Source organism: Myotis daubentonii, chromosome 8, assembly GCF_963259705.1.
Source record: "Myotis daubentonii chromosome 8, mMyoDau2.1, whole genome shotgun sequence".
Taxonomy (NCBI): domain Eukaryota; kingdom Metazoa; phylum Chordata; class Mammalia; order Chiroptera; family Vespertilionidae; genus Myotis; species Myotis daubentonii.
Window position 1 is genome coordinate 66,723,921 of NC_081847.1, and position 23,806 is coordinate 66,747,726.

Consider the following 23,806-nt stretch of genomic DNA (forward strand, 5'->3'; position numbering starts at 1 on the left):
AGAATTAGAGAGATGAGTAGAGATTTAGGGAATCAGAAAAATCTACTCAGAGCGGGCCTCAGTTCTTAGATGGCAAAGGTAGTACCAACCACTGCTGTCATGGTGACAGGTAGATGTTGAATGCCAGGCACAGAGAGGAGCCAAATGTTCCTTCATATAAAAGTACCAGGAGCAGGATCAAAGTCATGTTACCAAGAGTGGAAAAATAAGAAAAGAAGCCCAGTGTTGCACCACAACATCCAAAAATGCTCTCCTGAGGTAGAACAGTTGAAAGCTTTGGGAATTGACATTCAGCTCCCCCAACACACACACACAAGCCAACCCCCATTTTCCTTCTGCTCCAGTTCCCCAAATTTAGTGGCTTAAAGCAACAACCATCATCTTATTATTTCTCCCACTTTGATGGGTCAGGAATTCAGGAGGTGCTTGGCCAAGAGGTTCTGGTTTGGGACCTTTGCTGTGTTGCAGCAGTGGCTGGCTGGGCACTTCTATTTGTGTAGCCTGGGGGCCTGCCCATGCAGTCTTCCTGGGTGGACTAGCTGGGGCTGCCTCCCAATATGGCTGCCTCGCAGCAGTCCAACCACTGACGGTGGCTGGGGCTCCAGGGTAAGTGCTCCTGCCTGGGGCAGGAGCTGCATGGCCTCCAGTCATGCATCATCACTTCTGCCACATTCTACTGGCTACAAGTGAGTCACAAGAGGAGGTAGATTAGACCCTACCACTTGACGCAGCAGTGGCAAGCTTCTAAAGGAGCACTTGAGATAGGACATGCTGTTGTGGTCACACTGCCTGTATCCTAGGAGAAGAGAGTAGAACTGGGAAAATTCTGATGGAAAAAATGCTGAAAAACAAACAAACAAACCACTAACATTTTCTAGTTTGACTAGAGGCCCAGTGCATGAAATTCGTGCATGGGGGGGGGGGTGTCCGTCAGCTCAGCCTGCACCCTCTCCAATCTGGGACCCCTCAAGGAATGTCCAACTGCCTGTTTAAACCGGCAGTCGGACATCCCTCTCACAATCCAGGACTGCTGGCTCCCAACAGCTCACCTGCCTGCCTGCCTGATCACCCCCTAACTACTCCCCTGCCAGCCTGATTGATGCCTAACTGCTCCCCTGCTGACCTGGTCACTCCCAGCTGCCCTCCCCTGCAGGCCTGGTTACCCCTAACTTCCCTCCCTTCCTGGCCCAGTCCCTCCTAACTGCCCTCCCCTGCTTGCCTGGTCACCCCTAACTGCCCTCCCCTGCTGGCCTGGTCACCCCTAACTGCCCTCCCCTGCAGACCTGGTCCCTCCCAACTGCCCTCCCCTGCTGGCCTGATCACCCACAACTGCCCTCCCCTGCTGGCCTGGTCACCCACAACTGCCCTCTCCTGCTGGCCATCTTGTGGCAGCCATCTTTGACTACATGGGGGTGGCAATCTTGTGTGTTGGAGTGATGGTCAATTTGCATATTACCTCTTTATTATATAGGATGGTTGAAGGTGAAAGCAATTCTGGGGGATGTGGGGGGAACAATGGAATATATTCTTAAGAGTCCCTCTCCCCTGAGCCCAGATAAATAATATGGAAACCCTAGAGGCATTTTGAGTTCTCCTCATGGCAGGAGTTTGTTGACTGGGAGTTGGAAATAAATGTCTGCAGCTGTGCTTCCCAGAAAAACATCTGCCAGATAGAAATGCCCCACATCTGCCTTGTCCAGTGCAGGAGTCACAAGCCACATGTGACTACTGAGCCCTTGGAACGTGGTAAATGCAAATGAGGAACTGAATTCTAACTTTCATTTCACTGAAATTAACTTTAATTTAAATTTAGATACCCGTGTGTGGCTGAGAGCTACCAAATCACATAGTGCAGATCTGGAACCAGGTAACTCAGGCAATAAACCAAAACTATGGCTAGAAGGAGAGAGGAGAAAAGTGCAGAGAACAGCTTGCCTGAAACTTCTTCCCCGCTGCTGAGCTAGCCCTCAGGCTTGCCTCCCTCCCATGGCCCCCAGGAGGAAGGAGAGAGTACAATACCAAGGGCTGGTTTAAGCTCTCATCCTCTTAGAGTAAACAGTGGTGACTATTCTTCTGAGGAATTAGTCAGTGCAATTAAATAAATGACAAAATAAGGTGCATACAGATTGGAAAGGAAGAGAAAAATGTATCATTGAAAATGGTAGTACGGTATCATTGGCTAAAATGCAAAAATATTAGAAATAGTAAATGAATTCACTAAGGTTGTTGTTATAAAAATTAACACATCAAAATTAATACCTTTTATATAAAACATAAATAGCTAAAATATGCTAAAGAAAAGAGCCCCCTTTTAATAACAACTGAAAATATGAAATGCCTTAAAAATTAAAAAATGTGAAGGACTTACTGAAGAAAACTATATAAAGCTCAACTGAAAGACAAATTAAGATAAAATAATTGGAGATTCATACATTTTTATTAACTAGGAAGACTCATGTAAAAACATTAATTCTCTCTAAATCAAAATTCTAATTGAATTTTTTTTTTTTTACCAAAAACCTCATTGAATTTGACAAAAGTATTCAAATTTTGAACCCATACACCAATGGAAGGGAATAGAGAATCCAGAAAGAGACCCATGAATACATGGTGTTCAGTGGCTGATAAAAATGCCCTAGATGGAGCAGTTTTAGAAGTAATGTGAGAGTATTATCCAGCTGAAATGTGTTGAAGTGAATTGTACAGCGAATGTAGAGACTCTTTCTGGAAGTTTGCCTTGGTGGCACCAAGATTTGCAAGTGCTAAACTCTCCCTCCCATAATCTCCAACGTCCCCACAACAGTCTCCTCAAAGAAACATACAAGTTACTAAGAAAGGTGAGTTGCATAAGCCCCCACACCTCACCTAGAGTCACTACTAAGCTCCTCTGAAGAGACAGACATTCCTGAGACACCCCAGGCTATGAAGGATGAAAAAAGCAAACAGGAGCTAGAGGAGGAAACAGGGTAAGGAAACAGGACCTGGTTGGAGGGGAGGAGTGTTCAGTGAGTGTGGAAGCAGCAGTCCCAGGACCCTGCCTGCCCCTTCTTTCCCCAACATGCTCCCTAGGTGTGCCCCCTCTCCAGAGTTCAAGGTGTGAACTTGCAGCGGTGTGGCTGCCCCTGGGATGCTGCAGTAGCTGTGTCCAGCCTGCCCAGGAGTCTCCTCAACGGAAGCCTCATATCTGCCCCTACGGTTATCACCGCATGAGTGTGACAGTCCAATTCACACAATTGGAAGACGCACACAAACTTTTTCTCTGTGCCTGGCTGTGCTTCAGACTAGAGACAAGGAGAGTGGTCAGACACCATCAGACATTTGAACCCAAGGGTGGACAGGCCAGTTCACGACCAGGCAAGGAGCTGTGTGAGTACTGAGTGGCCTGGGAGACCAGGAAAGGGTGGCAGGAAAGCTTTACAGAGATGATGGCTTTTTCCTTTATTGAGTTACTAGAGGCCTGATGCACAAAATTCGTTCAAGGGGCTCAGCCCTCGCAGCCCTGACTTCATCCGGAAGGTCATCCAGATGGTTGTTCTGCTGTTCGGTCTAATTAGCATATTAGCTCTTTATTATATAGGATAATTGACATACAACATTATATTAGCTTCAAGTTTACACCATAATGATTCAATACTTGTTTATACAGTAGTCCCCACTTATCCACCCTTTTGCTTTCCACAATTTCAGTGATCCACAGTCAACCAAGGTCCAAAAACATTAAATGGAAAACTCCAGGAATGAATAATTCATAATTTTAAATTGCATGCTGTTCCGAGTAGTGCGATGGAATCCTGTGCCGTCCCACTCCACCCTCCCAGACATGAATCCTTCCTTTGTTCAGACTATTCACACTGTATGTAATACCTGCCTGTTAGTCACGTAGTAGCTGCCTTGGTTATCAGATCAACCGCTATGATATCATAGTGCTTGTGTTCAAGTCATCTTTAATTTACTTAATAATGGCCTCAAAGTGCAAAAGTAGTGACGCTGGCAATTTGGATATGCCAAAGAGGAGTTGTGAAGTGCTTCCTTTAAATGAAAAGGTAAAAGTTCTCAAATTAATAAGGAGAGAAAAAAAAATACTGCATGCTGAGGATGCCAAGATTTACGGTAAGAATGAATCTTCTATCCATGAAATTGTGAGGAAGGAAAAAGAAATCTGTGCTAGCGCTGAGAGACAGAGAGAGAGAGACCTCATTCACATCACTTTTATTGCAGTATATTGTTATAATCACTCTATTTTATTATTAGTTATTGTTTTAATATCTTACTATGCCTAATTTATAAATTAAACTTTATCACAGGTGTGTGTATATGTAGAAAATAACAGTATATATAGGGCTCAGTACTATCCATGGTTTCAGGCATCTATTGGGGGTCTTGGAATGCATCCCCCACAGGTAAGGAGGAACTACTGTATTGCAAATGATCACCACAATGTCTAGTTAACATTTGTCACCATACATAATTACAGAACTTTTTTCTTGTAATGAGAACTTTTATGACTTACTCTCTTAGCAATTTTCAAATAAGCAATACAGTGTTATTAACTATAGTTGTCGTACTGTGCATTATATCCCCATGACTTATCTATTTTATAACTGAAAATTTGTACCTTTTGACCATTTTGCCTTCTACCTCCACTCCTCACCCCTGCCTGTAGCAGCCATGAATCTGTTCTCTGTATCTATGAACTTGTCCTTTTTTGTGTGTGTTTCCACATTATAAGTGACATTATACAATATTACTGTATTTGTCTTTCTCTCTGATTTATTTCATTTGCATAATTTCCTCTGCTGAGACCTGCACAACGGGGTTCAGGATCTACAGGAGGGGCTGAAGCACAAATGAAAATGCTATACAAGAAATATGAGTTTTGAAAGGCATGGGGGGCCAGGTGGAAACCTCTTTCATGAAGAGGCACACTGAGACCAGTCCGTCTGTTTTTATTTACTTTAAATACACATTTGCCCTTTAGCAATGCATACAGGCAGATCAAAGGTAAGGTTTGGTAAACAATGTAAGGATTATCAGGTCAGGAAATTGCCTCAAGCCATTGCCATCACAGTGGGGCAGACTTGTGCTGATATTCAGCCCTGCTGAATATCAAAGTCCATTGGCCTTCCAATATCTCTTTTGCACTTTTATTCTAATTACTGTTTGCTTTAGCCTCCTGCATCCCTCAAGTTCCATCTGTATTGTTGCAAATGTCAGGATTTTCTTCTTTTTATGACTGAATAATATTTCATTGTGTATACATATATGTATATCACATTTTCTTTATCCATTCATTCATCTATTGACACTTAGGTTGTTTCCATATCTTGACTATCCTATATAATAAAGAGCTAATATGCAAATAGTCATCATGCCCTCACATCATCACACTCTCATGCCGTAACTGCTCAGACCCTCAACACTGGGGAGAGAGGAATGGGGACCAGCCAGGCACAAATGAGCTCGCAAGAGAGGAAAGGGGACCATCCAGGCTGCACCCCAGGAAAGGGACAAAATGGACGCCCCATGGTCCCGGGTGCCAGCAGCTGGGGCTTCAGCCCAGGAGAGGGGCAAGCTGCACACCCCGCAGTCCCAGGCGCCAGTGCCTATGGCTGTGGCCAGGGTGAAGCCACCCACCCATGGTCCCCTGCAACTGCTGCCAGCCCAAGCGAAGCCAGCCTGGGTCCTGGGTGCCTGTGGCTGGCCAGGGGGAGGGAAGCCTGGGTCCGGGGTGCCTGCAACTGGCTGGAGGAGGGAATTCTGGGTCCTGAGTGCGGGGTGAGGCAGAGGTGGTTGGGGGCAATCAAGCCAGCAGGGGAGCAGTTAGGGGCAATCAGGCTGGTAGGGGAGCAGTTAGGGGTGATCAGGCAGGCAGGCAGGCGAGTGGTTAATTAATATTTTCTTATGGTATCCTTGCTTGCTATTGATATAAGGGTAGGTAATGCTTTATAATGGAGCCTCTGCAGGTGAATGGTCTTTTCTTTTACTATTATTTTAAATTAAGATGTAATTCATATAACATTAAACTCACTGTTCATCAATGGACACTTCAGTGGTTCTTATATATCACTTAGTATATTCACATTGTGCAACCATAACGACGGTTCTGTTGATTTTTATATTGTCTTTTTAGTTTCTATTTTACTCACATTTGCTCTGACCTTTATTGCTTTATTTCTTCCACTCACTTTGGGCTTTGTTCTTCTTTTTCTAGTTCTTTAACTTGTGATATGTTGTATTTTCTTTTTTTGTTTGTCTCAATATATTTTTGTACTTTGCTTTTTATTTCTTTATTGACCTATTGGTTGTTCAGTAGCACGTTGTATAGTCTCCACATGCTCATACCTTTTAAAATTTTGTAAATTTTTAGAACTGGTTTCTAATTTCATATGACTGCGGTTGGCAAGATGCTTGGTATGATTTTAGCCTTCTTAAATTTGTTAAGACTTTCTCTGTGGCCTAATATCTATTTTGGAGAATGTTCCATGTGCCCTTGAGTAGAATGTGTATTCTGTTTCTTTTGGATGGGAATATATATATATATATATATATATATATATATATATATATATATATATATATATTCTGTTAACTTCATCTGGCCTAATGTGTTCTTTAAAGCCCATGTTTCCTTATTGATTTTCTGTCTGGATGATCTACTCATTGATGTAAGTGGGTATTAAAGTACCCAACTTTGCAATCCTGTCTATTTCTCCCTTTAGGTTTGTTAATATTTGCTTTATATATTTAGATGCTTCTAGAGATGGTGGCTTTTAAGCTGGCCCAGGAGTAACAAGAATTCAACTGGAATAAGGTGTGTGTGATAGCATCTATTTAGAAAGTACCGATATGTTTTTTGCCCATGCTTTTCATTCTTCCCTTGACTTAAAAACGAACCAACACTTTTCTTCTGGCAACCACCCATTCCCAGGCCACCTGGTCCAGTAAGAGCCAAGACTGTACTGGACTTCCGGGGGGAAATGGGTTCCTCTTCCTCTTGCTGACGGCAGCGGTGTGGGGATATGAGCACGGAGCTGCCGCAGGAGGAGCGCCCAGGCAGGCCCCAAGGACCCCAAGGATCATAGGCGAGGCTCTTGGAGCTACTGTTTGAGAGTCAGGATCCAGTCTCCACAGAAGCGCCCTCTAGACTTCTCAGCCTCGCCCCTTAGTGCGAGCTTGTGCTGGGTTTGCTGCCACTGATGTTATAGAGACCTGATGGCAAGTGTGGCGCCAGGTCCTGTTGTCCAAGGTGCACAGAGCACATGGGGCAAGCGCAGGAGTTTCCGTAAGGGAATGGCATTTTAATTGGGTCAAAATGTGGGGAATATACATAATAACATTTTCATGAATACATTTTGAACGATCAATTTCTATTAAGACAAATATTTTAGTCATTGAATTTATAAGAAAATACAATCTAATTTTTTTTAAGACAGACAAATATTGGACCTGGAACACACTGATGTCTTAGAGTATCTGGAAGAAGGAAGTTAATGCTGAGGATGACATGACAATGATGGATGCAGCCACTGAACATAAGAGTGAAGAAATGCTGAGGACCCATGCCCATTCTTGCTTCCAACTAACAGATTTTGAGTGCCTGCTCCATGCCAGGCAAACCTCATGCTGGAGAGTAGGGACACAGGCAAATTGGACCTGGGGACCTCTTTCCCACCTGCAAATTATTTCAGATGCGGCCAGCAGAGATGACAAGGTCCCTGGGGTGACTGAGAACATGGGCAAAGGCTTTGCACGAGGCCTGCAAACAATATCCCTGCAGAATGAGCTGGCTCACTGCCTCTCCCTGACTCCTCACCCCAATAACAGCCATCTTACCCAAGCAGTTTATTTGAAATGCATGCCTCCTTTAGCTCCACCCCAGGGCCTTCTGAACTTGATACCTGATTTTAGAGATCAGAGTGATGGGCACCATGACACACTGCCCAGATCCCCCTTCTGGAATAAAAGGCAAACTCCCCCAGCTCCCAGGAGTGCTGCGGGCAGAAAGGCTTGGCAACCAGTCTCCTCAGTGCCCCCACCCCAGGAGGATCACTCATGCAGGTGGGAGGCCTGGACCACCTCCCTGATTCAGCACAGCTCTGGAGGCCACTCCAGCTCTGGGCCCCATGGAGTCACTCAAGTTGTCATGGTGTCTGCTGCTGCTTCCTCTCGCCCTTGCATTGATTCCCAGGGACCTTCCTCAATGGACATCCTGCTCATGGAGCTTCATTTCAACCTCCCCTTTGCAGGGATAGGTTAAGTTAAGTGCTTTGCCAAAATCACTTGCAGGGTTCAGAAATCCAGGGTTCTCTGACTCCAAGCTGGTGGGGGACGGTTTGAGGGGCCACCACCAGTCAGACCGGCATGTGTTTACCACAAACAAATGGGCCAATATTATCTTCTTTTCTGTAACCCCAGCCAGTCATGCTCTAGCCCAGGATGTGAGGGAGCCCACAGCCATGGAGACAGAGCTCTCCACGCTGGCAGGCACGCCAGGGTGGCTCTCCCTACCCCCTCCCCAGAAGGTGCAAGCAGATTTCTCACCGTCTGCCACTGCTCATTGTTGAAGGAAAACTCCACATCCCAAACATTTGTTTAGAGGGAATTAGATCATCACCTCCTCACTAATGAAGCCAGCCTGTGCAAACAGAAGAAGGGAGGGCAGCAGGTTGTCTGTCTCTAGAGGTTGGGGCCCAGAAGTTGGCACCCCAGGTGTCTCCAAGGCTCTGTGCACGTTTTGAAAGCAGCCTACGCCAAGCTAGCTTGGCACCTCCCCAGGTGATGTTTGTCTTGGTGGCTGGGGATCCTGGCCCTGAGCCGGGGACTCTGCAGCAGCTTTCTGAGGCCAGAGCAGGCCTCTGCCACATTCTGAAGGCAGCACATTCCTGCTTTTCCAGGCTAAGGACCCTGCCTCTGTCTGTTTTCCTTACAGGCCCTGTGCCACCACAGGCTCCTCTGCCAAAGGAGGAGATGCTACACTCTGAGGTGGAACAGCCATCCTGCTTTCCTTTATAATGGAGCCTCTGCAGGTGAATGGTCTTTTCTTTTACTATTATTTTAAATTAAGATGTAATTCATATAACATTAAACTCACTGTTCATCAACAGACACTTCAGTGGTTCTTATATATCACTTAGTATATTCACATTGTGCAACCATAACGACGGTCTAATTCCAAACATTTTCATCACTCTGTAAAGAAAACCCTTACCGATTAGCAATTAGTCCCAGTTTCCCCTCTCCTTCATCCCTTGGTCACCTCTATTCTACTTTTGTCTCTGTGAGGTTGTCTATTTTGGACATTTCAGATAAATGGAATCAAACAATACTTGGCTTTTGGTTTCTGCCTCTTTTCACTGAACATAATGTTGTCAAGGTTCATCCATATTGGAGCATGAACTTGTACTTCATTTTTTATGGTTGAATAATATTCCATTGTGTTGATATGCCACACTTATTTATCCATTCAGCATCTGATGGATATTTGAATTGTTTTCGACTTTATGGCTATTATAGGTGATGCTACTATAAAGTCTTTGTGTGGACATATATTTTCAATTCTCTTGGGTATATACCCAGGAATGGAATTGCTGGGTCAAGTGATATGTCTGTGTTTAACTTTTTGAGAAACTACCAAACTATTTCCATAGTGTTTGCATCATTCACCTTTCCTTCAATAATGTACCAGGTTTTAATTTCTCCATATCTTTGCCAACATTTGTTATTTCCCCTTTTTTTCTTCTAGGTATGAAGTCATGTCTCCTTGTGGTTTTGATTTGCATTTCCTTACCAGCTATTGCTAACTATCTATTCATGTGCTTTTTAGCCATTTGTAGAACTTCTTTAGGAAATGTCTATTCAAACCCTTTGTCCATTTTTAAATTGGATTATTTATTTTTTTATTGTTGAGTTGTAAGAGTTCTTTATATATTCTGAGGACTAAACTCTTATCATATGTATAATTTTAAAATATTTTCTCCAGCTCTAGCTGGTTTCTCTCAGTGGATAAAGAATCGGCCTGCAGACTGAAGTGTCCCTGGTTCAATTCTGGCCAAGGGCACATGCCTAGGTTGCAGGCTCAAAATCCAGTAAAAGACGAGCAGCAAATCAATGATTCTCTCTCATCATTGATGTTTCTCTCTCTCTCTTTCCCTCTCCCTTCCTCTCTGAAATCAATAAAAATATATTATAAAATAATAAAATATTTTCTCCTCTCTGTGAGATGCCTTTTACTTTTTTGATAGTGTCCTTTGATACATGTAATATTTTACTTTTATGGAGTCTAATTTATCTATTTTTTCTTTGATTGCTTGTGCTTTTGGTGTCATATCTAAGGAATCATCGACTAATACATGATCATGCAGATTTTCTCCTATGTGTCCTTTTAAGAGTTTTGTAGTTTTAGCTCCTACATTAAGGTCTTTGATCCATTTAGAGTTTAGTTTTGTTATGTGGTGTGAGGTAGGGATCCAAATTCATTCTATTCAGTTGCCCAGCACAATTATTTGGAAAGACTATTCTTTCTGTATTGAGTAGTCTTGGCACACTTCTCAAAAATCAACTGACCATAAGTTATTTCTGAACTTTCAATTCTAGTCCATTAATCTATGTCTCTACTTCTATGCCAGTATCACACAGTCTTGATTACTGTGGCTTTACAGTCCTCCAACTTTGTTCTTTTCCAAGATTGTTTTGGCTGTTCTGTGACCTTTGTAATTCCACAATGCACACAGCTTTTAATAAAGCTTACAAACTTTATACACCTGGAGCCAAACAGATATGGTAAGTAAGCAAAAGCAGATGGTTTCAAAATGGCACCCCCGGTCACGTCTTTTTGACACAGAATTTTTTTGCATCCTAAACACATGGTAATGTTCTTCACTTTCACATAGAAGCTTGCTTTCTTCACTTTTCCTTGACATATGCAAGGATACCCCTCTCCCAGCTCCCTTTGCCATTAGGAATGACATTGAGACAGGCCTGAGCTCCAACCATGAGACATAAGCCGACATCTGCTGGGGGAGCATCTGGGACGGATTATGTCATATGATAAAAGAAGGGCAGGAGAATTTCCAGCTTTATTTATAGTAGGCCCATTGGAAAAAAAACCAATTGCCCGGTAACTGGTGACTGGTTAAAGAAACATTGGCACATCCATGCAGTAGAATATTACTCAGCAATAAAGAGAAACCAAATATTAATACATCCAACACTATGAATGAGCCACAAACACATGTTCAGTGAAAAATACCAAAATCAAAAGGCTACATTGTATGAGTTTATTCACATGAAATTCTGGAAAAGACAAAGCTATGTGACACAGGTCAGTTTTGGTGGCTGCAGAGGTTGAGGGTGGGGGAAGTGATCAACTAGAAAGGGGAAGTTTTGGGGTGAGAGCACTGTTCTGTTTCTTTTATTTATTTACTTATTTTAAATTTTGAATTAGAGTTGACATTCAATATATTAGTTTCAGGTGTACATCACTGTGGATATGTGGCAGGATAGTAAGAAGCTAGGGCAGGTGAAATGGGGAAACTGAGACAAGAAAATTAAACAAGGCCACACAGTTTGGGCAACTTACAGCCAGCTGTGGATGGCAACACCGTATCTTCCCTAACCAAGGACACTGAGAGCAAATGGTTTATACCCTCCTCCCTAACCAGGGAGTACACAGCTTACATCACCCTGGCCTGGGAAATAGAGAACAAAGACCCAACTAATGCCATCTGTGCCAGCTAAACCCTAGGACAGATGAGGTTGGGGAACAAGTAACAAAAGCCCCATTAATGCCAGGCAGACCTAAGATAACAGTAAAATAGACCAAAGAATAATCCAAAACTCCCCTATCCACTCATTTTGATGCATCAGCATATTAAAAATGCATTTGGAAGCTGATGAATATTCTACTGAAACCCTCCCCTTAAGATTCTCCCCTACAGGAAAAAATCCCTCAGGACAAAGACTCAATCCAGGCTCAACCTAGAGCATGCCCATGCCCCTTCCTGTGCATGAACTTTTTATTTCTAAGGGTCCCCACAGGACTTGCATCCAGGGGAGGGAGCAGTGGGCAGCAGCATTCACCCCCTGATCCTGTCTCCAAGGCCCCCCTTTTTCTGTGCTTGCCAGTGAGCTAAAGCAGCCCAGCCTCGACTCGCCTCCATCACTGTGACCTTCACTTCCCAGTGAGCTAAGCAGCCCTGCCCTGGCTCACTTCTTCCCTGTAACATTTCTAGAGACAATGCAGAGCCCCGCCTAGGCTCCCCCCTGCTGTTTCTTCTACCCTGTTTTTTTCCGTTGTCTCACTGTCCCCAGCATTAATGAACACACTCTCAAACCCATCTGGACTCGTGCTGTGAAATCTTTCCTACATGAAGTCAAGGACCTACACAGTACAGGCCACCTGATGCAGACCTGCTCCAGGCCAGCCCCTGTCTGGTAACAGTTAGATACAATTTATTAAGACCCAATAAGTCTAGCACCCAACCACCTGTCACCATATATAGTTGTTAAAATATTATTGACTATTTTCCCTGTGCTGTAATTTACATCCCTGTGACTATTTTGAAACTGCCAATTTGTACTTCACTCAACCCTTAATAACCCTCTATCTGGCAACTGTCAGTTTGTTTTCTGTATCTATGGCTTTGTTTCTGTTTTTGTTTGACATTTATTTTGGTTTTTTAGATCCCACATATAAGTAAAAGTACATGATATTTGTTTTTCTCTGTCTGACTTAGTTCACTTAGCATAACATATTCTAGGTCCATCCATGTTGTCACAAGTGGCAAGATTTCATTTTTTCTCACGGCCGAGTCATATCCCATTGTGTATATATGTACCACATCTTTTTCACTTAATTGACCCTTTGGCTGTGTCCCTATCTTGGCTAGTATGATAATGCTGCAATGAACCTAGAGATGCATATATCATTTCTCATTAGTGTTTTGGGTTAAGTCAAATAAATACCCAGAAGTGGGATTGCTGGGTCATATGGAAGTTCTATTTTTAATTGTTTGAAAGACCTCCATACTGTTTTCCATATAGAGGCTGCACCAATTTGCAATCCCATCAACAGTGTATGAGCATTTTATTTTTCCACACGCTTAGCAACAGGTGTTTGTTGATTTATTGATGATAGCCATTCTGAAGGTATGAGGTGATTTTAATTTGCATCTCTCTGATGATTAGTGATGTTTAGCATCTTTTCATGTCTATTGGCCATGTGTATGTCCTCTTTGGAGAAATGTCTATACATCCTCTGTCCATTTTTTAATTAGATTGTTTGTCTTTGATGTTGAGTTGGATGAGTTCTTTATCTATTTTTAATATTAACCCCTATTAGATGTAGCATTGGCAAATATCTTCTCTATTCAGTAGGTTGTCTTTTCATTTTGCACAGCAAGGTGCAAAAAATTTTAGTTTGATTCAATCCTATTTATTTATTTATTCATTCATTCATTCATTCATTCTATCATTTCCCTTGCCTGAGAAGACATATCCAAAACAATATTACAAAGAACAATGTCAACGAATATACTACCAATATTTTGTTGAGGTTTTAGCATCTATGTCGGCCTATTATTTTCTTTCTTTGTAGTTTCTTCATCTAGTTTTGGAATTAGGATAATACTGGCCTCGTAAAAAGAGTTTGGAAGTCTTCCCTCTTCTTGAATTTTTTGAAATAATTTGAGAAGAATCAGTATTAGTTCTTTGAATGTTTGGTAAAATTTGTCTGTAAAGGGATCCAGTCTAGCAGTACATTAAAGAAGTAATACATCATGAACAAGTGGGATTTATTCTGCAGATGCAATAAACATGATACATAAAATAAAGGATAAAAATCATATGATCATATCAATAGATGCAAAAAAAGCACTTGACAAAAATCCAGCAACCATTTATGATAAAAACTCTCAGCAAGAGGGAATAGAGGAATCATAATTCAACATAATGAAGGCCATAAATGAAAAACCACAGCCATCATAATACTCAATGGGCAAAAACTAAACATGTTTTCTTTAAGATCAGGAAGAAGACACTTTCCCCACTCTTATTCAACTTAGTAGTGGAGATCCTAGCCATGACAATCAGTTAAGAAGAAGAAATAAAAGGCATCAAATTTTAAGAAAAGAAAGTAAAACTGTCATTATTTGCAGATGACATCATATTGTATATAGAAAACCCTAAAGAATCCGCCAAGCCCTGCGGGCGTGGCTCAGTGGTTAAGCATCAACCTATGAACCAGGAGGTCACAGTTTGATTCCCAGTTGGGGCACATGCCTGGGTTGTGGGCTCAATCCCCAGTGTGGGGCATGCAGGAGGCAGCTGATCAATGATTCTCTCTCATCATTGATGTTTCAATCGCTCTCTCCTTCCTCTTTGAAGTGTCCTTCCCGGGGTAGCCAATTTCTAGAGAGAGTTAATGACTCCCCTGCCAGCACACATTTTGTACACAAACCAATCCATCCAGATGCTGCTTTTGCTTCCTCTAGGGGACTCTCATGCTCAGGACCACTCTCCACCTGCCCTAATCACCGAGGGCCAGGAACCACACAATTCAGTGAACAGCTCCTACACCCCAGAGCCTACTGACATTCCTCAAGCCGCCAATCCTGCGCCTGCTTACCCTGCCTCACCAGGTCCTTCCTGCAGAAGCCACAGTAAAGGCTCTTGTCCACAGTTCTCCCTGCTCGTGACCGATGCTGGTGCTTTCCGTGCAGCCCGGCATGGTGAACCATGGGTCCTGTTTCTAGGGATCTGGGAGTATAACCAACTATCTTCCCAACAGCAGTTATCTCATGACCTGTTGGCCTTACCAGAACTGAAAGATAATAAAACTTACAGGTTAAAACACAGCCCCATGAGGTGGTATGCTGGACCTTCTCCAGGTGCCCCTGCATGCCCACCACTGTCCTTCACCTGCTTTGTGCCTGGGAGTCTGTGTTCAGGTGGTATCTGCAGGCTGGAGGCACCAGCAGGAGACTAAAGGAGAGTGAGGTGGGGATGTTTCTTCTCTCTCTCCCCGACTGGCCAAAGGTTCTCTGAGCTCCCCTGCAGAGGCCACAGCTCTCATGGGGTGCCCTCTGCCACACAGGTTGTTTGTTTGGATTCTGGAGTTTGCTTTCTTAGTTTGCTCCTCAGGTCTAGGCATGTAAGGGCTTCGCCATTATTCTCTGGTTGACCCTGCCTACACATTGTCAATGGTCCCTGTGAAACACTCCTCAATTGCCCTGTCAGAATGAGTGAATGAATGACATGGGTGACAATGGCAGAGTCTGGGGGCGAGGGCAAACAGAAGTGAGCTGTCTCTGACTTTTTCATTGATATTCTAATTGTTATCCTAGGTTAAACTATAAAAACGTTAAATTATACAGATTAGATGGGAGAAAATACACAACCTACTACCTTCTTCAGCTAGTTATTTTTCTAGATAGAGATATAAATGGGACTAAGTTTCCTCAAAATGTATTTATTTTTACCCTACCTCCACAATTTTTGCCGTATCTGCACACCACCTAAATGGTTATTTCTCTAATCATTTTCTTTCACCCAGCCTACTTTCTGAAAAAGGCAGGTGTATATAATTTACATAATTGGAGACAGCATTTACGTCCGGTAAAAGTTACCCCTTTCAACATGTCGTTCAGTGGCTTTGACAAGTACAAACAGTCATGAAACTACCAACACAATCAAGATGCAAAACAGTGTCATCACCCCTAGTATGTCCCTGTGCCCCCTGTTGTCAATCCTGTTCGCCACCCACAGCCTGTGGCAGCCACCAGTCTGACTCCCATGCCTATGATTTTGCCTTTTCCAGAATGTCATGTAAAAGAATCATAAAGTCTGTGGCCTTTTGTGTTTGGCTTCTTCTACTTCGCATAATGTTATGATTTTTTTCCAAATCAAGCTTAAACCAAAAAGCATAATTTATTCATTTTACTGTCCAACATTCAGTTTTTACATATTGTGTTTGTGTGTAGTAATTCACCAAACCATTGGCCACAGTCTTATTTTAGAGTGTTTTTTTAAAAGTCATGTTTGTTAAGGTCTTATTTCCATACAGTAAACTCACCCTTTTTAGAATGTGGTTCTAGGAGTTTTGACAAATCCATGCCTTTGTGTAAACAGCATCACGATCAAGATACAAAACAGAGGGGGGCATCTAGTCAAGAGGGCAAAGCAGGTAAATGTGTGCTTGCCTCCTCCTGTGACCACATGATGTAAAGGGCTGGTCCCACACCCACTGTGGCAGTTGTGCCAGATACTAGGAGAGGCCCATGGCCCCTGGCACGTGGCTGACGCAGGGCCTCAACCTCCAACGTGGTGAGCTCTATGATTGGTGGGGGACGGGAGAGGGCTCAAGGCCCGCCCTGCTTATACCTCGCAGGAGCTCCTCTGCCCTCATCCGCCCTAGGCCTGCCTCACTCCAGCCTCTACACCACTTTGCCACCTGGCATGCCCTCCTCTCCAAGCCCCTGATTCACCATCCACCCCGCAAAAGCCTGCCCAGCTCAGAGGTCATCTGGGAGGCCTTCCCTGCTCCCCTTTCCAATCCCAGCCTCCTGGGAGGGGGCTGCTGTTTCTGTGTCCCTGGCTTCCGGTGTTGCATTTTCGTTTTTGTATTGTAGTGGCAGAAGTCCTCAATGTGCTCATCTGTAAAAACATTTGCTGTGCTGACTAAATGGATAAAGGCACATCAGAGTGTAGAATATAGAAAGCCTAGCTAATAGTGCCTACTTGTTATGATGGCTAAGTAATCACTATTATAAATGATTGCTCATCCGTGTCCTGCACAAGCCTGACTCTTGCTCATAGAATAAGTAAACGCTCACACGACAATGACAACCCCAGAAGCAGATGGTCAAGTCCAGTCCAAACTCACAGGATTCTTGGCTTGGCTACTGGGTAACAGGGGCTAGTGTGCTGGGAGCTGTGCAGGCATCATCTCTGTTAATCCCCATGACAACCAAATCTGGGCTGGGCCAAGGAGAGCAGAGGGATGCTTTTGGAAAACTGCCTGGGGAGAGCTGGGCTCTGTGCTGATTCTTGAGTGGCCAGGACTTGGCCTCTTCTCTTCATCTCTTGTCCCTGGCCCCTAGCCCCTGGCTTCAGACAAAAGACCTGCAGGCAGCCCAATGTCCAATGTCCTGAGCGTGGCCTTGTGCCCTACTGGGATGCTCTAGGCTGAGAGGGGTCTGGAATTCCTCAAGGGCTGAGCAGCGAGAGCCGGCCATAGGTGATGCCAGCCCCAATGCTTGGCAAATGGCTCCCGAACCTCTAATCACCCTCTCTTAGTATCTGGCCATTAAATCCCTCCAGACACAGGAGGAGCAGCTGCACCCTCCCCGCCTGCCTTTTAGTCCAACACAGTTAGGACCCATTATTTCTGTCATGTGGATTCTTGAAAAATCATTTTAAATTGTTGCCCTTTTTTTCTGCTTTGGAAAAGGAAAGTGCCAAAGAATTGGAAAACAGAAAAGGGTACCCACACACCATGGTCTCCCCCCGCCTTGATCCCTCCATTTCTTCTGACCTGTTCCCTTGGTAACCGTCAACCTGCTCCTGCAATATTCAAAGGGAATCTCAAAACTGCACATCAAATAGGACATGGGGGTGTGTCCAGTTGTCTGAGACTGATGGACAAACAGACATTCAGACATCCAGGGAAAACACAGACACAGAGAGACAGGTGGACAGAGATGGAGACAGAGAGGCAAGGAGAAAGACCCAGCACGCAGTGACAAAGATGCCCACGGAGACAGGGGTGTAGGACCAGAGATGCCAGAATGATGCAGGGACAGACAGACACTCAAAGTGACAGACGGAGAGAAACAGATGTGGGAGAGACCGATCCAGAGAGACAGAGAAAAGACAGACAAACACAGTGAGATGAAAAGGAAGCAGAACAGAGACGGAGATGTGAAACCAGGCAGGGTGGGAGGATGGAAGGAGAGAGAAAAGGGCACAGAGACAGGAGCCCAGAAGAGGCAGAGGGAGAGCCTGAAGCACCTGGTCCTAAGGGCAGGGGCGCCTGGCCACCCCAGGCCCCTCCTAGTCCAGTGTGTCCTTCCTCCTCCAGCCTCTCTCCCTGTCCTCCTGTTCTCGCTTCTCCTCCTGTCAGGCTGCTCACCTCACCAGACAGTTCCCTACTTCCCACACACCTGCTGCCCCTCTGGCCTTTCTGAACACTTCTTCCCAACCCGCCTGAGGGCGTGTCCCTTTTGTTGCTACCAGTCCCTCCCTGGCCTCATTATGCCTTCCTGAAAGAGAGAATAATTTCTGCTGCAGATGCTAATGGTGGAATTCTAGATATCTTCAAAGATAATAGGAAAGAAAGTCCCCAAGGTACCCCTCAAAGCACACTGTGGGGCCCCTGTCCTCATAGGGAACTCTGAGGAGGGCCTCAGGAATTCCCCCTTAGGGCTATGGAATGCGGTCAGTGTGTGGGCTGACCGGGCAGCCATTTGGGAATGGGGGGAGGGGTCTCAGTCAGCAGTCCTGCCCCCGTGTGTGTGAATGCCGCATCCATTTGCGGGTAGGGTTCAGGGTCTGAAGAAGGGGTGGTGCACAAATGAATACACTAGACAAGAAATATGAATTTAGAAGGCATGGGGGGCCATGCGGAAAACTTCCCTCTAGTAGAGAAGCTCCACGAAAACTTGGCCCCATCAGCTTTTATTCACTTGAATACATTTGCCCTTTAGTAATGCATACAGGCATATCAAAGGTAAAGTTTGGTAAACAGTAAAAGGATTATCAGGTTAGGGAACTGCCTTCAGCCATTTGGCCCACAGCAGGGCAATACTATGCTGATTTTCATCCCTGCTGAATAGCGCATTAATATTCTAACTACTGTTGGTCTTAGCCTCTGGCACCTGTGCCCTTGACCCAGCACCTAACCCCTAGTTTTTCTCAGCCCCCTGCACTGACCTCGCCCAGGCCTAAGAGCCCCGTGGCTGTCAACATCTGACCCAAGTCTAACCACAGGAGCCTGAAGGCTGGGAGAATGGACTAGAGAAGTAAAGATGCTGAGCTCAGAGGTCAGGGGCAGAGTGCAAAGGCAAAGTAAGGGTCCCCTTGAAGGGAGACAAACCTAGATATAAATCCAGCTCTGCCACTGAGCAGCTGGGCCACCATGGGCAAGTTGTTTAGCCACTCTGGGCCTCAGTTTTCTCATCTATAAAATGAGTAAATACTCCAGAGTGATGCTCAGTGAGGCATCAAGAGTGTATGTGTGTAGTGAACTGTGATTGAAAAAAAAATAGTGACAATAATGACAATAATTCATAACTTTTTGGCAAAGACATAGCTGGATGCCCAGCTGGGGATCCCAAATTCAGATGACTACTGGGGCCAGCAGCAGGGAGCCCGAGGAGCAAGGTGGGACTCAGGGGAGGGGGCCCAGTAGAGCTCCCGGGCCCATCCACCATGTGGGCCCAGAGCGACAAACTGCCACACTTTCCAAAGGAGCTGGGAATACATCAGATCTTTGAGTTGCACATATTGGTCACCAGGGCCATCTATAAAGCACTCTGCAGGCCAAATAAGTAGGTTGTGGCCCCAGTTTGCACCCTGAGTCACAAGGAACTACAGGCACAGGAGCCCAATCCACTAGCGCGGCACCCTGTTGGGGTTGCTGGTAGCTCCTCAAAGAATAGGAGCGGGCAAAACCTACACACTATATGCCCTAGGGGCAGGAAGGCTGGGCTGCAGACTGGACCCCCTTCCCCAGGCCAGCGGGTCAGGCTGGACCTCATCCCCTAGGCCAGCGGGTCAGGCTGGACCTCATCCCCCAGGCCAGCGGGTTCTGACCTGCACAGGGCCCAGGACCTCAGGGGGGTACCTGCAGTTCTGCTGTAGCCCCACACCCACCTACCCTGACAGCAGGGCCTCAGAGACAAGGCCCCCAAGATTCTGACTCTGAATGGCCCATAGAGGCCCTGTCTCTGCACTGCTCACATCCTTCCAGCCCTTTAATCACCAGGACCCTAACAAATGGGGGTGGAGGATGGGGGACTTCTCTTTAGGGAGGAGGGGGAGGTGGGAAGGGGAGGAGAACACACCTGACGCTGCTTGGGAGGTGTTGCCTTGGGAGGCACGCAGACACCAGCGGCCCAGAGGCGCCCTCTCTGGAATGCCCAGCCCCCAGAGGGCAGCGACAGTTGCAGGGACACACCCCCAACAGGACAGTCTTGTTGAAACCCAGTGGAGAGCCAGGCACTCCCTGCGGGTGGGGGAGGCCCTGGGGCCCTGAGCTCCAGAGTTGGGAAAAGCAGACTGAGGCTGCAGCCTCCGGAGAGCTGAGTCCCTGGCCTGCCCACACCCACAAGCCACCTTCTTGCAGTTCCCAGAGAAGCCACCCACCTCACAATCAATTCCCCTGTTGCTTAAGCCAGCTTGCGGTCCGGCACTTGTAACCAAATATATCACCCAAAACCTACTGACTCAGAAGTTTTGTATTTTTAACAGGTTTCCAGGTGATTCACGGCCAAACGGTGCTTGGGAAGCACTGACTCCAGCACTGCCAATTAGGCTGCGGGTGTCCCGGGACGTGGCACACCTCCACGTTGGAACCTGCCCGCCCCTGCGCCCACAGCGGCTCCTCAAACTCCATTCTGTCATCCTACCGGCCTGGGAGGGGGCCGGCCCAGCCACTAGGCCCAATCACTGAGCAGCCTGGAACCACAAAGCCCAAGAGGGTGAGCCCCTTGAGGCCTTCTCTGAAGATCATAAAGACACAGAATGTGGGGGATGATCTTCCTAGCAGAGAAAAGATCCCTCCTGTGCACTACCTCCTCCTGCCAGACACTGTGCTGGGCGTGGGGGTGGAAAGGTGAGTGGGGGCAGGGGGGCTCCATGCTCTCCCGAGGCTCCCACTCAAGGGGAGAAGATCCCCCTTCAGGAGGCCACCACTAGTGAGCACGTGACGACAGACTGTGCAGGAAAGGAATGGGGTCTTGGCACACACTGCTTTCAGCCTCCAATATGTGTTACCTCCTTCCTTCTCACCTGGATCACGACCACCTGAACACTCCCCAGCCTCCTCGGCAGCTACATGTGGCCACATGACCATGTTCTTACCCGCGGGGGTGTGAGCGGAAGTGTGTGGCTTCCTTAGAAGTGTCTTGTGGTTGGAGGGGTGAGCCTTTCCTTGCTCTTCCCTCCTCCTTCTCATTGGAATGGGGCTGTGATGGCCAGAGCTTCGTGCTCTCTGAGGAGTATGCTAGATGTCGAGACCCATGGAACAAGATAGAAGCCGACGTTCCTAAGGACTGTGGGACCACCACAGAAGTCCAGCGCTGCTTACTTCTGAGCCTCATTTACAAAGAGAGAAAGAAACCTCGATCTTGCCCAGCCAGGGCAGTCCTGGTCCGATGGTGCTCTGAGAAGTTATAACAGGGCGGCTCACTGAGAAGGGGAAAGGCCTCTTTGAGGAGATCTCTTTGACCTGAACGATGAATAGGAGGTGGCTTAGGAGAGCAAAAGCAGAGACGCTCTCAAACTGGAAGGACAGCTACTCAGTACTAAGAGGAGGCCGTGGAGGCCAGAGTGAAAAGAAAGGGGAGCGTGGAGCCTGGGGCACAAGCGGGGGAACAGCATGGAGGGGGTTCTAATTGTAAAACACCTTCTCCCTCTTAGGCTAAGAGCAACACAGATCCCCAGTTCTGTTCAACAAGCGCAGCCCTTGTTAGCGGGCACATTATTCCCCTTTCACAGACGGAGAACTGAGGAGAGTAGGTGACGGCCTCAGGGCAATTCCGCTCACCTGAATCCCAGCCAGGATTTGAGCCCAGATCCAGCTGCCTCTCGAACCTTGAGCTCCCCCTGTATTATGCTCTTGGCCATTCCCAGGTGGTCAGGTTTCGGGGGGTCCAGCCAGGTCCACCAGGAGATGAGCATGCCATTCAGCCTTGGCTCCAAGCACTTGAGGTTTTCCAATTGTGTCAGGGCCTCGGAGATCACTGATCCTAAGCCTGCACTGGGCAGATGGGGAGACTGAGGCTTGGGGAGAGGTTGGGGCCTGGCCAAGGCCACACAAACCATCTGTGTAGACAAAGGATTGGGAGAAGCTATGCTGGTTCCCAGCAGAGGTCAGCAGGGGCCAGGAAGCTGGTCTGCAAAACTGTCCCTTTATTCAAACCCAGATGGCTAACTCTGACTTATGGAAGGCAAGCGCCATCATAACACAGACCCCAGAGGGACAGCTTCACACCCACTGTCCCTTCTCCCCTGAGCATCATTTCCTCAGAACCACCTGCTGAGATGAAAGTCCTTTGTAAATTAGAAAATGTTCTGCTAATACGGAAGCTGGATATAATTAGGTATAGCAAGAGTTGGTGCCTTCATGGTGTTTTTGAATATAAAAAAGTTTCCTCTGCCCCCTCCAATTATCTTATCCATGACAGAATTCACACCATTACGAAATCATCCCTCCAATTACAGTATTGTCTATTTTTAATCCATTCTGGGAAATGCAAATCCCTGCTAAGAACAATAAAACATTGTGTAATCAATCATTTACACTTTAGTATACATGAGTTTAGTATAAAGGAGGAGAGACAAAACAGGAAAGGGAAGTTTGTTAGGGAAAAGGGTAATAAGAAGGGATAATTACAGAGCCAAGCACTGATTAGCTAGGGTGTCACTTCCTAAAGGTGAGGTCAACCTGGACACAGTGGAGACCTGGCCTCTTAAAGCCTGGGGGTGAAAGAAGACCCAGGAGTCACCCAGAAGAAGGGCTTGGATGCCTAGTCGTTATGTGGCCATTCCTTACCTATAATCTCACTCCCCTACTGGTACTACCCCCACAGTCTGCACACACACTCAAGATTCTCCTACCCAGAAAAGCCCACGCACCTCTTTTTTCAACATCCCTGAATATCTGAACAAAAAGAATATGGGTTTTAGAGTCAGAGAGTCCTGAGTGTCATACTTGACTGTCACTTGCAACCAAAATTGTGCCAAAAGCCACCGTTTCATGCATCTTTGTACCAGCAGATTTAAGCACGGAGCCTGATACAAGAAATAGCCTCCAAAAGTATTACTGAGCTGCATTCTCTGATCCTCAGTGTCCTCACCTGCAAAATGTCACCAAGGAAAAGCACAGTAAAAAGTATCTTATTTATACTAAAGTGTAAATGACTGATGAGATATTGCATTTTAAAGAGGGGTATGCCTGGACTAAAAGGGACAAAAATGATAAATCTTTTCTCGTAGGGCAGTGGTTCTCAACCTTCCTAATGCCGCGACCCTGTAATACAGTTCCTCATGTTGTGGTGACCCCCAACCATAAAATTATTTTCGTTGCTACTTCATAACTATAATTTTGCTACTGTTATGAATCGTAATGTAAATGTCTGATATGCAGAATGTAGTTTCATTGTTACAAATTGAACATTATTAAAGCACAGTGATTAATCACAAAAACAATATGTAATTATATATGTGTTTTCCGATGGTCTTAGGTGACCCCTGTGAAAGGGTTGTTCGATCCCCAAAGGGGTAGCAACCCACAGGTTGAAAACCGCTGTCATATGGCAATGATGAAGACTAAATGAGATCATTTATTAATTAATGTAGCAAATATATAGTGAGCACTGACTGCATGCCAGACCCAGTTGTGAGGATAAAGAAGTGAACAACCAGAAAAGTCCCTGCTGACATTTAGTGTGGAGGACAGACAATAAACTAACAAATAAATGAATAACTTAACATGTAATTTAAAGTCAAATCACAATCAGTTCATTGAAGAAGATTAAAATGGAATTAGGGAACAGTGTGTGATGGTGGAGTATGATTTTATTGTTTT

The 23,806-nt window shown here is 45.6% G+C and overlaps 1 long non-coding RNA gene across 1 annotated transcript; it reads left to right on the forward strand.

The window, feature by feature from the left end:
- Positions 1–3,908: 3,908 nt before the first annotated feature.
- Positions 3,909–9,020, forward strand: LOC132239041 (uncharacterized). Its single transcript, XR_009453964.1, has 3 exons — positions 3,909–4,043; positions 6,749–6,811; positions 8,930–9,020. It is a non-coding gene; the product is annotated as an uncharacterized LOC132239041 (long non-coding RNA).
- Positions 9,021–23,806: the final 14,786 nt, after the last annotated feature.